Below are 8,882 nucleotides of genomic sequence, written 5' to 3'. Positions count from 1 at the left end.
ATGGAGGAATGTGTCTATTTAAATGATCTGTTCATTTACTGTATATACTTGCTCAAAAAATTATATTTATAATAAATAATGTATATTTGTTCCTCTATTTATGCGAGGCATAGTGACAGACAGAACAAATGAATGGTCTTCTATTCGATGGCAGGAAGTAAATACAGTAATTAATGTATCCACTTTTTGTTTGTTGGTGTGCCGTGAGATTTTTCAATTGTAAAATATGTTCCTTGGCTCCATAAAGGTTGGAAATCACTGCTCTAGTCAGATCATGTATTCTAATCAGTCAGTTCAAGCCAACATTACAACATGACAGAATTAATGGGTGCTAACTTACTGTAATAAAATTACTTCACCCACACCGGATCTTTAGCACATGATTCGACAGAACGGCGGCATGTTTAGGTACAACCGTTCGTGCTACCACGAGCTTGCTAGGCTACATAACGTTTTGTTTCCTGCTTGCGAGCCATATCGTGTTAAAAGTATGTGAACATACCTCAAGCAAGCCTTAAATGAAGTTCTGTCCTGTCCAGAGCACCGGTGACCATCAACACACGTTTTTCCCCATTTTGTCCTTAGAATACAGTCGGCGTGATCCACTGATCAGCCGATCAGCATAAAATGCTAAATATCGGCTGATACCGATCAGCCCGATAAAATCGGTGTAAAGTCTATACTTAAGTATGTCTAAAGATCATCATTTATGTTCCTCATACAGGCAAGCAAACTGTTCCCACATATATTTATGATGGCTGCACATTTATATTTAACTCGTCTATCAGTCTGTATTTCGACTGTACCTCTAAACATCCATAATTTTTCTACTACCCTCTATATACAGTATATAAAACATGTATACTGTACTTTATATCTCTACATACACACAGACTGTATATACACCTAATAGAATAGTCACAGTTTTGAAAAGTGTTGCTTTCCAAGCACAACAAAAAAGTGAGAGCGAAGCCTTTGTTTTACAATCGTTTTATTTTAATTTATTTCAAAACACGCAAATTTACCCATATTATCCTTTTTAAGATGTTGTTTTTCCTGTAACAGTTATTAATTTTTCCCTTTCCCTTTTCAAAGTCTCAGCAAGAGTGAAACTTTAAAAAAAAAAAAAAAAAACAACAACAACAAATAAAATGTCCTCCACAGGCTCTCCGGCTTCTGCAGTGGGAGGAGGGGAAAAAGAGGCTCTCTGAGCAGATGTTTGCACGTAGGTGTATCCCTCGTCTACTTGGTGCATTTATGGAAGTGTGTGTGTGTACACAAGGTAGAATGATCCACTTATATATCACATGACCCGTAGAGCAGTGTGGAGAGCTTAACGTTGTCTTCTCGGTTTGCTCGCCCGATTGTCGTACCTCTGATTTAATCTTTGGTTTCAAAAGGCAGACGTTGCCCTCTCCCTCTGTGTGCGTCTGTCGGTGCAATACGAGCCACCATCTCCAGACCGCTTTGTAAACTTATGCGTGCGATCTATGCGTCTTTGCGTTGATTGTGTGTGGCCCTTCCTTGGCGCTTTGGGGGGGGTTCGCAAAGACGGTCAAACATCGCAAAACCAATGGTAAAAAGTGGACTCCATTTTGTGTCAGTGGCAGTTTTTGTGTGACATCAGTGCATTGCCCCTCACTTGGCCACTCGCTACTTTAACCCTGAGTGGAAAGGGGGGTGCTCTGCTGTCCGCTGTGGTAGGATGGTAAGGGTTATAGGGGGGCGTTCAGGGTAGATGATACGGGTGGGGGGAGGGTTCTACACTCTGACCCAGCAGCAACGATTAAGATTGGGTGGGGTCAAGTGTTTGCATAGTTCTGTGTGCAAAAGCCACCAACCGGAGCCTTTTATTTTTTTTCCCCATCAGCAGGAAGTTAAGTGGTGGGTGATAGGATGCATGGTCTTTGCGCCACAGCACTACTGCAGTGCACTATGCTGTGGGTATGGAAGGGGATGAGGGTTTTTTTCCCCCTCATTTATGGGATTTTCGCTTAAATGATGGTCAATGGCATGTAGAGAGGAAGTGTCACCGGGTGTTTGGCAGTAGGGCACAGCAGTGTGTCATGACTCGGACAGCCTCTTTTCCCCTGTGTTATTATTCTGTCCTTGCCCCTCCCCCTTTTGTCCTCCCCCACTGGCAGGCCCCTCTCTCTACCTTTTTTTTTTCCTTTTGTTTTTAAACTGATTGTCTTCTACCATCACAAAGACACTTGGTTCTGATTGATTAACAGGTAACAGAAGAGGGAGAGCACAGTGTGACTGGGGGGCTTCAACGTCGGCTGGCCCCGGCATGCCGTCGACCGAGCGACTGATCCCGTAAAAGCGAAATGACACACACACGAGGCTGTTTGACAGTAAATGCCGATGTCGTCGCCGTGGTGGGGTTGGTCGTCCGCTCGGCGTGGGTCCACCACTTGTTTTTGGTCAAGAAATGGTTTCAGCATGACAAATATTGCAACCCATAGTTAAAAGAACATGAGAAGCACTTAGTCGTTCACAAAGATACAAACACACACGCTCATACACAGATTGAAGAGAAGCATGTGGACAGACGTCGAGGTGAGTTCAACGCCAGCTCGGGCCTGTGCGCGTCCCTCTGATTAACTCCAAGTGAACAGCCCTGTCTTTGGAAAAGCAAGACGCACGTTTCAGCAGGACCCGAGCTGGTCGACCGCCAAAAGCTGAGGAATGAATGCTATTGATTGTGAGAAGAGTCTGACCACCCTGCCCCCCCCCCCCACCCCACCCACCCCCACCCCCGGGAACACTGCCCCCTACTGTCTGGAGTTATATACATCAAAGAAACATTGGGGAAGGGGGGTTGCAACAACACATGCACACAACCAGTGACAGTCTAAAAACGAGGACCCCCCCTCCAATGCTGAAAACCATACTCATCCTCTTGTTTGTTTTTTTTGTTTTTTGTTTTCTATTTTTTTAGCTAACCAAAATATTCCCACTGACTCCTAGGTCTTTCCTATTTTCTTCCTCCCACACAAAATCACAGGTCATTCCTGTTAGTTTCTATACAGTTATACAATATCCATGCACAAAAGAAACAAATGAAGCACAACTTTTTAACAAAAGGTCTTGGTCTTCATTTTTCTAAGAATACCAGGAGCACTTAAACACACCCAGGAACATAATTCCACCCCCACCCGAGAGAAAAGACAACTTCAGGGACAGAAGAAAGCTAATGATGAGTAAAATATTTTCCTTTGGTTTGTTATCATTTTTGGTTTGCAGTAGAACCTTTTCACGCTTATGGCCGACCACGTTCGCGCTGTCTCCCTGGACCTAGCTTCACTTCCGCTGTTGGTCTTTGTTTATAAGAATAAAACAAATGAATAACTAATGGAATTTTTTTTTTGTAACAATTGTAATCGTTTTAATTAAAGAAGGCAAATAGCAAGCTTTACACAATAGAATTTTTCTTAAAACTGCCCATTTATACAAAACAGCCAACAGTCCTTTTCATGGCTCTGAATCAAGCACTGAAGCAGAATAGTGATGCAGAAAGAAGGCGGGGAAAATGCCAGCTTTTTACTAGCAGTTTAAAAGGGGCCGCAGGTGCTTTCCTGCCTCTTTATTTTTACAGCTCTGGAAGAACCTCCAAAACCAGAAAATTGCTGTGAATTGAAGCCCCTACACTGTGTCAGTGCTGCTTGTACCTAGCAAAAAATGCCCTCTTTTAACAGGTAGTGTACAAGAGGTCACACGTGCTGTCCTTCCTCCTTTGCATCTCTGATACTACCTCAAACGCTGTAAAATTGTTGATTTCTGGGGAAAACAAATGGAGAATGTCAGCTTTTCCAGACGGTAGAAAGGGGGGGCTGACTACCGGTATCTGTTGTCGGAGAAAGTCGGAATGACCCTTTTTGCTTTCATTTTTATTTAAAATAACTTATTGTCAATAAATTAAAACAGATCACAAAAAGAGGAAATTTGTTTGGTAGGTTATTTCTTTGTTGTAACAAGGCTTTCTGGCAATAAATCTTATACCATTGAAAGCCAAATTTGTAAGGAACATGCATTTATGGGAGGAGCAGCAGATGCCAATGGAAAATTCCCAAATCCTTTCTGCCAGTGTCAGTTCCCATTGACTCGTTCTGAGCTTCTGGTGCCTGAACATCTGGATGTTTAGATCAGATTCGGCGTACGGCCTATGCTGATTAATCAACTGAGAGAGTAACATCTTTTGGTGGCGGCACTGTGATAGTGTGAGGCGGCAACTCCCTCACTGGAAAAACGAGGCTTGTCGTCCTCAGACAAAGAGATCCAGATGAGGTTCTGCCGAACTCCCCCACAGAGCGGGGGTTTTTCAAAGTCTACCGCCAGCTGGAATTCCCTGACTTCAACCCCATTGAACACTTGTGGAATCAGCTTGGGCATGCTGTGCCGAACACAAACACGTTGCCTGACTTGTGGCAAATGTTGGATGAAGAACGGGATGACTTCCCACAGAATTGCGCGACCGGCATGAGGAAGAGGTACCAGGCTGTTCTGCCTGTGTTTGGTTCTTCCGCATGCTACTGAGGCGCCCGATTGCTAAATGTATACATTGTTAATTTATGTGGCTTAATGTCTTAAGCCCACCAAACACCAAATAACTCAATGGCAGTTATAAAATAACATGTTTGGCCTTGGCAGAGCAGATTTGGGAAATGTTTCATGGGCGCAAGCCACATACTCACTTCTGCTGCTCACCAAACAAAATGCACATTCCTTACAAATGCGGCACCAGTAAAAGGGAAATGAACCTTGTACAATTGGAAATACTTTTTTATTGCCAAGAAGCATTGTTACAAGAAAGAAGCCATCTAGCAAACCAATTTCCTTGCTTTTTATGCTATGCTGATGAGTAAATACAGACAGCGGAAGTGAAGATAGCTGCAGGAAGACATGAGGCAAGTGGTCTGACATCATATGAAAAGAGTCTATTCATGCCCAATCTAGTTTTTTCATTCCGATCTTCTGCCTTGTTACTGGGCTTGGAACTAAAGTTCCGTCTTAACTTCTGTCTCTTTTGCGGCTTTCCACAGATTCCACACATTCACCGTGTCTTTTCCTTTTATGAAAACAAGTACATGCCGTAGCAAAGGTACGAGGAATAATGCGCAAAAGAAACAAAGAAAAAGGAATTCTTTCTTCTTTTAACAGTATAAAGCTTCAAGTCACAAGTTTCAAAACTAACTATCATAGTGTCAGAGTTTCATAATCATCGTTTATCATTAGCAGTATTATTTTCAGTTTTTAAATTACATAAAGTTTACATGAAAGGTTTTTGAGGTATTTCAGAATTAATTGTCAAACACACGCCTACCGCCTCTCAGCGCTCGCCTGGGGGGCGGGATGGAGGGACCGAGGGATGGATGGACAAGGTCAAAGGTAGGGGGGAGTAGAGCTTGTTTTTGTGAGTCTTCCACACTTTTAACACTGCAGCCTCTGTGCTTGCACGAGTGGAGTGAGATGATGAGCTAAGATAAGACAAAGTACAAAACCGCTCTGGGCGCCCGGCACCTCTTGCCTTTTTGCCTCCCTCTGTCTCTGTTACACAAAAATATCTCTGATCCGAGAGAGGCAAAATAAAAAAATAAAAAAAATAAAAAAAGGTGGCGGAGCGCACCGGGCGGGAGGGGCGGGTCAGGCGCTTAAGAACACAAAAGAGTGTGACAGATGAAGGAGCTAACATATTTTAGATTGAAATAAATAGCGTATAGAGATTGTTTTATAGACTTTCTACATGATAAAGTGCTTGTATTCTAGTGTATCAAGATGGAAAGTCAATATGGGGGAAAATGCTGACACAGCCCATGTCCCTCTCCCACCTCCCTGCCCCCTTTACTGTCCATCCAATTATGGGTGCATTGTTTGGGAGGGGGGGGGGGGGTGAAAGTGTGTGATCGAGCGCGTGTGTGTGTGTGTGTATATGTGTGTGTGTGTGTCCAGTGCAGTCCCACCCGTGGTTGAAAGGAAAAGGCACTCAACTCTGTCCTGCAAACTGGCCACCTCCTCCTATGTGGCCAGCTGCAATCTGACTGCGCTGTTACTATCAACATGTATGTGTGTACGCGTGTACATAAGTGTGTGTATGTGTGTGGGTGCACCCCACCCCCCACCCACCCCCTCAGGCAGTTTGGGAGCGGTAGGCTGCAGTATCTTTGGTATATGTGGCGGTTTCACAAACCACTCAGCATAGTGAGGTAGCCATCATTGGTTTTCCCACTACAAACATTTTTGTCAGCCCAAAACACTCAAGCTGATTCGTCGCTTATTCAACTCCCCGCATACCCACTGCCACCCTCCCCTCCCCCCACCCCCCTTTTTTTTTTTTTTTTTTGGTACCACCCTTGTAGCTCGTCCTTTTTTTTTTAGCGGCCTTAACTCACTGCTTACAGCAAGGTGAAGTTAAGTGTGCTCAACTCCTGTATCCAAGCTCTGCACTACTCTGACTACATTGTTGGAAATGCTACAGTTGCATCTTAAGACCGTACACTGAAAAGTCCCGAGCTTTAAACACACACACGCACACACACATGCCCCCCCCCCCCCTCCCAACAACCCCTCCTCAAAGGTCATGTTTCTTTGTCCCTTTCTATTGAAGGGCTCAAAAATGTACCACAGTTCTGACAAAAATTGCCCAAAAAAAGTCCTTTCTTCTCCAGCAGCTCCCCGTTTCCTTTTCTCGTGGTACACGTCTCTTCAGAGTCCGGCTGAATGCTAAAATAAAATCAAAACCAAATGTCCTTCATTAGCCACGTCACTCTTTTAGAAAGTCCTATCTTTTTGGGTTTTTGATTTATCAACAAGGTGCCTTACTTTATGCACGACAGAGCACAATAGTAAGAAGAAATAGAAACTGTGTCTATGGTACTAATTGAATACCCGCATTGTTATAGAGAGGAAAAGGGTGAAGGGGAGGTAGAAAACCAAACAATGACCAACTTTCTGGACTATTTGCAACACATACGGGTCTTGTGTCGTCTTTTGAGGTTTGTCTTTCATTCCTAATTAGAAAAGAAAATAAGAATTCAAGCTGATTGTTGATTGCTATGGCGCACACGTACCTCCTGTCGCCAGTGTGTGTAAGCCCACTACCGTGTTGTCTGATTGGAATTAAGGCAGTAAAGGATTGGCACAAAATTTATTGTAGCATTTTTGACAGCTTGCATGTAGGCTACAGCTAACCCCTTTGTGTGTGTGTGGTTTAGAAATATGGTATGGAACTATCAATTTTAGGAGAGTATTAGGGCCACACTGCAAACAATGAAATACCAGATGAATAGTTGGGATTAGATGAGTTGTAATTTGGGGCAAAAGTAATGACAGAGGGGTTTTTTGGTGGAGAAAAAAGGTAGTCGTTTTGGGATTGATGAAGTGGGAGTTTGCAATTTAAAAAAACAGAAAAGCACCTCATTTGTATTAGAGTGGAGTATTGGGGTAACACTAAATGTTATCGTTTTTATTTTTTAGCATGTGACAAATGGTGGACACCTTGTTAGACATGCCCTCTGTTGCTGACTGGTTGTTTTTCCTCAGACGTGGTTGTTTCTTGTATATGAAATTAGAGGCACACGATCGGGCCAGAGATTTTTTGTTTTAATTTTTTTTCATTGATCATATTTATCATGTACTACTGTCAAATTGTGACTGTTTAACAAATTTGACAAAAGGGGGGTTTTAAAAACAATTGCAGATTCCCCCATAAAGTTGTTGATTTCTTTTGAGAAACAAAATATGTTTTTAAGAAGTATTTCTGAGTAATTATTTTCCATAAAATTTTCATTTTTTTCTAGAATGTCAAAACACGTAAAGCATATTTGAAGTAGTCTTTTGTTTTTTTGTTTTTTTTTAAGAAAATCGTATCCGTCTTAGTAAGTCGAATTGTTCAAGGAAAATTATATATATATATATATATATATATATATATATAATCACTATATATATATATATATATATATATATATATATATATATATATATTTTATCAAGGAAAATCATATTATTATTTTACAGAACAAAAAGCTGTCATTTTACGAGACTAGTCAAAAATTCTTGCAAAGTTGTAATTTTCCAAGGGCATGTGAAATAAGGTTGGGATGCAGTCTGTTGGGATGTAGCTCATTTGGAATTTCCTACTGCTAGCCTTTGTTGACTTTCTTCGATTGTGACTTTGTTGGTGCAATCATTATTTTTTTTTTTCCTTTGAGTGTGGCCCAAATACTCCTTTGAATGAAACAACAAAGCCTCCCAAAATAAATAGTAAACCGCCGCTGCACCTCGTTTTGTGTGTTGTACCTTTCCCTCTCCTTTGTTTTTTTTGTTTATAAAGCTTTCAAACTTTTTGGTCTGTGTCTTTGCTGGATCCCTGCAGTTTTCCAATTGGGTTTGGACCATCCCCCTTCTTTTTCGTCTTTGGATGAGGAGCAACAATAGGAAAATGGCTGCTTATTGATCAATGTGTTGTGCCTCTCTCCTCTATGCTCTGGCCGGCAGGGCGCACTGTGGCTCCGCTAGAGCCGTGCAGGCGAGGTGTGCTGCTTTTATATGGGGCCTTTTGTGTCACCATCTCCACTGGGTGCTCCTTTTACTCTCCCTATAGAAACCGGACGGATGCTCGAGCGTGTTATTGTCGCTTTTCGGCTTATCGATCACAGGAGGGAAAAAAAACTCCCGGTGGAACAAAGAGCTTGTCCAGACGTGTCGCCAGTCCTCTCCCTGGTTGTGGTCAGAGAACTCTGAGCTCAGGCTTTTTACAATGGCAGGCCCTCCAACATCTGTGCAAAAAAATATAGACCTGGGCCTGGAAGACCTGCCGCAGAGCGTCTTAATTTTCACCTTGAGGGAGAGGTCGAGGCCCCGCTCGCTCTGTCTGCATC

This window comes from Phycodurus eques, chromosome 8 (genome assembly GCF_024500275.1).
Source record: "Phycodurus eques isolate BA_2022a chromosome 8, UOR_Pequ_1.1, whole genome shotgun sequence".
Classification (NCBI taxonomy): domain Eukaryota; kingdom Metazoa; phylum Chordata; class Actinopteri; order Syngnathiformes; family Syngnathidae; genus Phycodurus; species Phycodurus eques.
Note: the sequence above shows the minus strand (reverse complement) of the source record.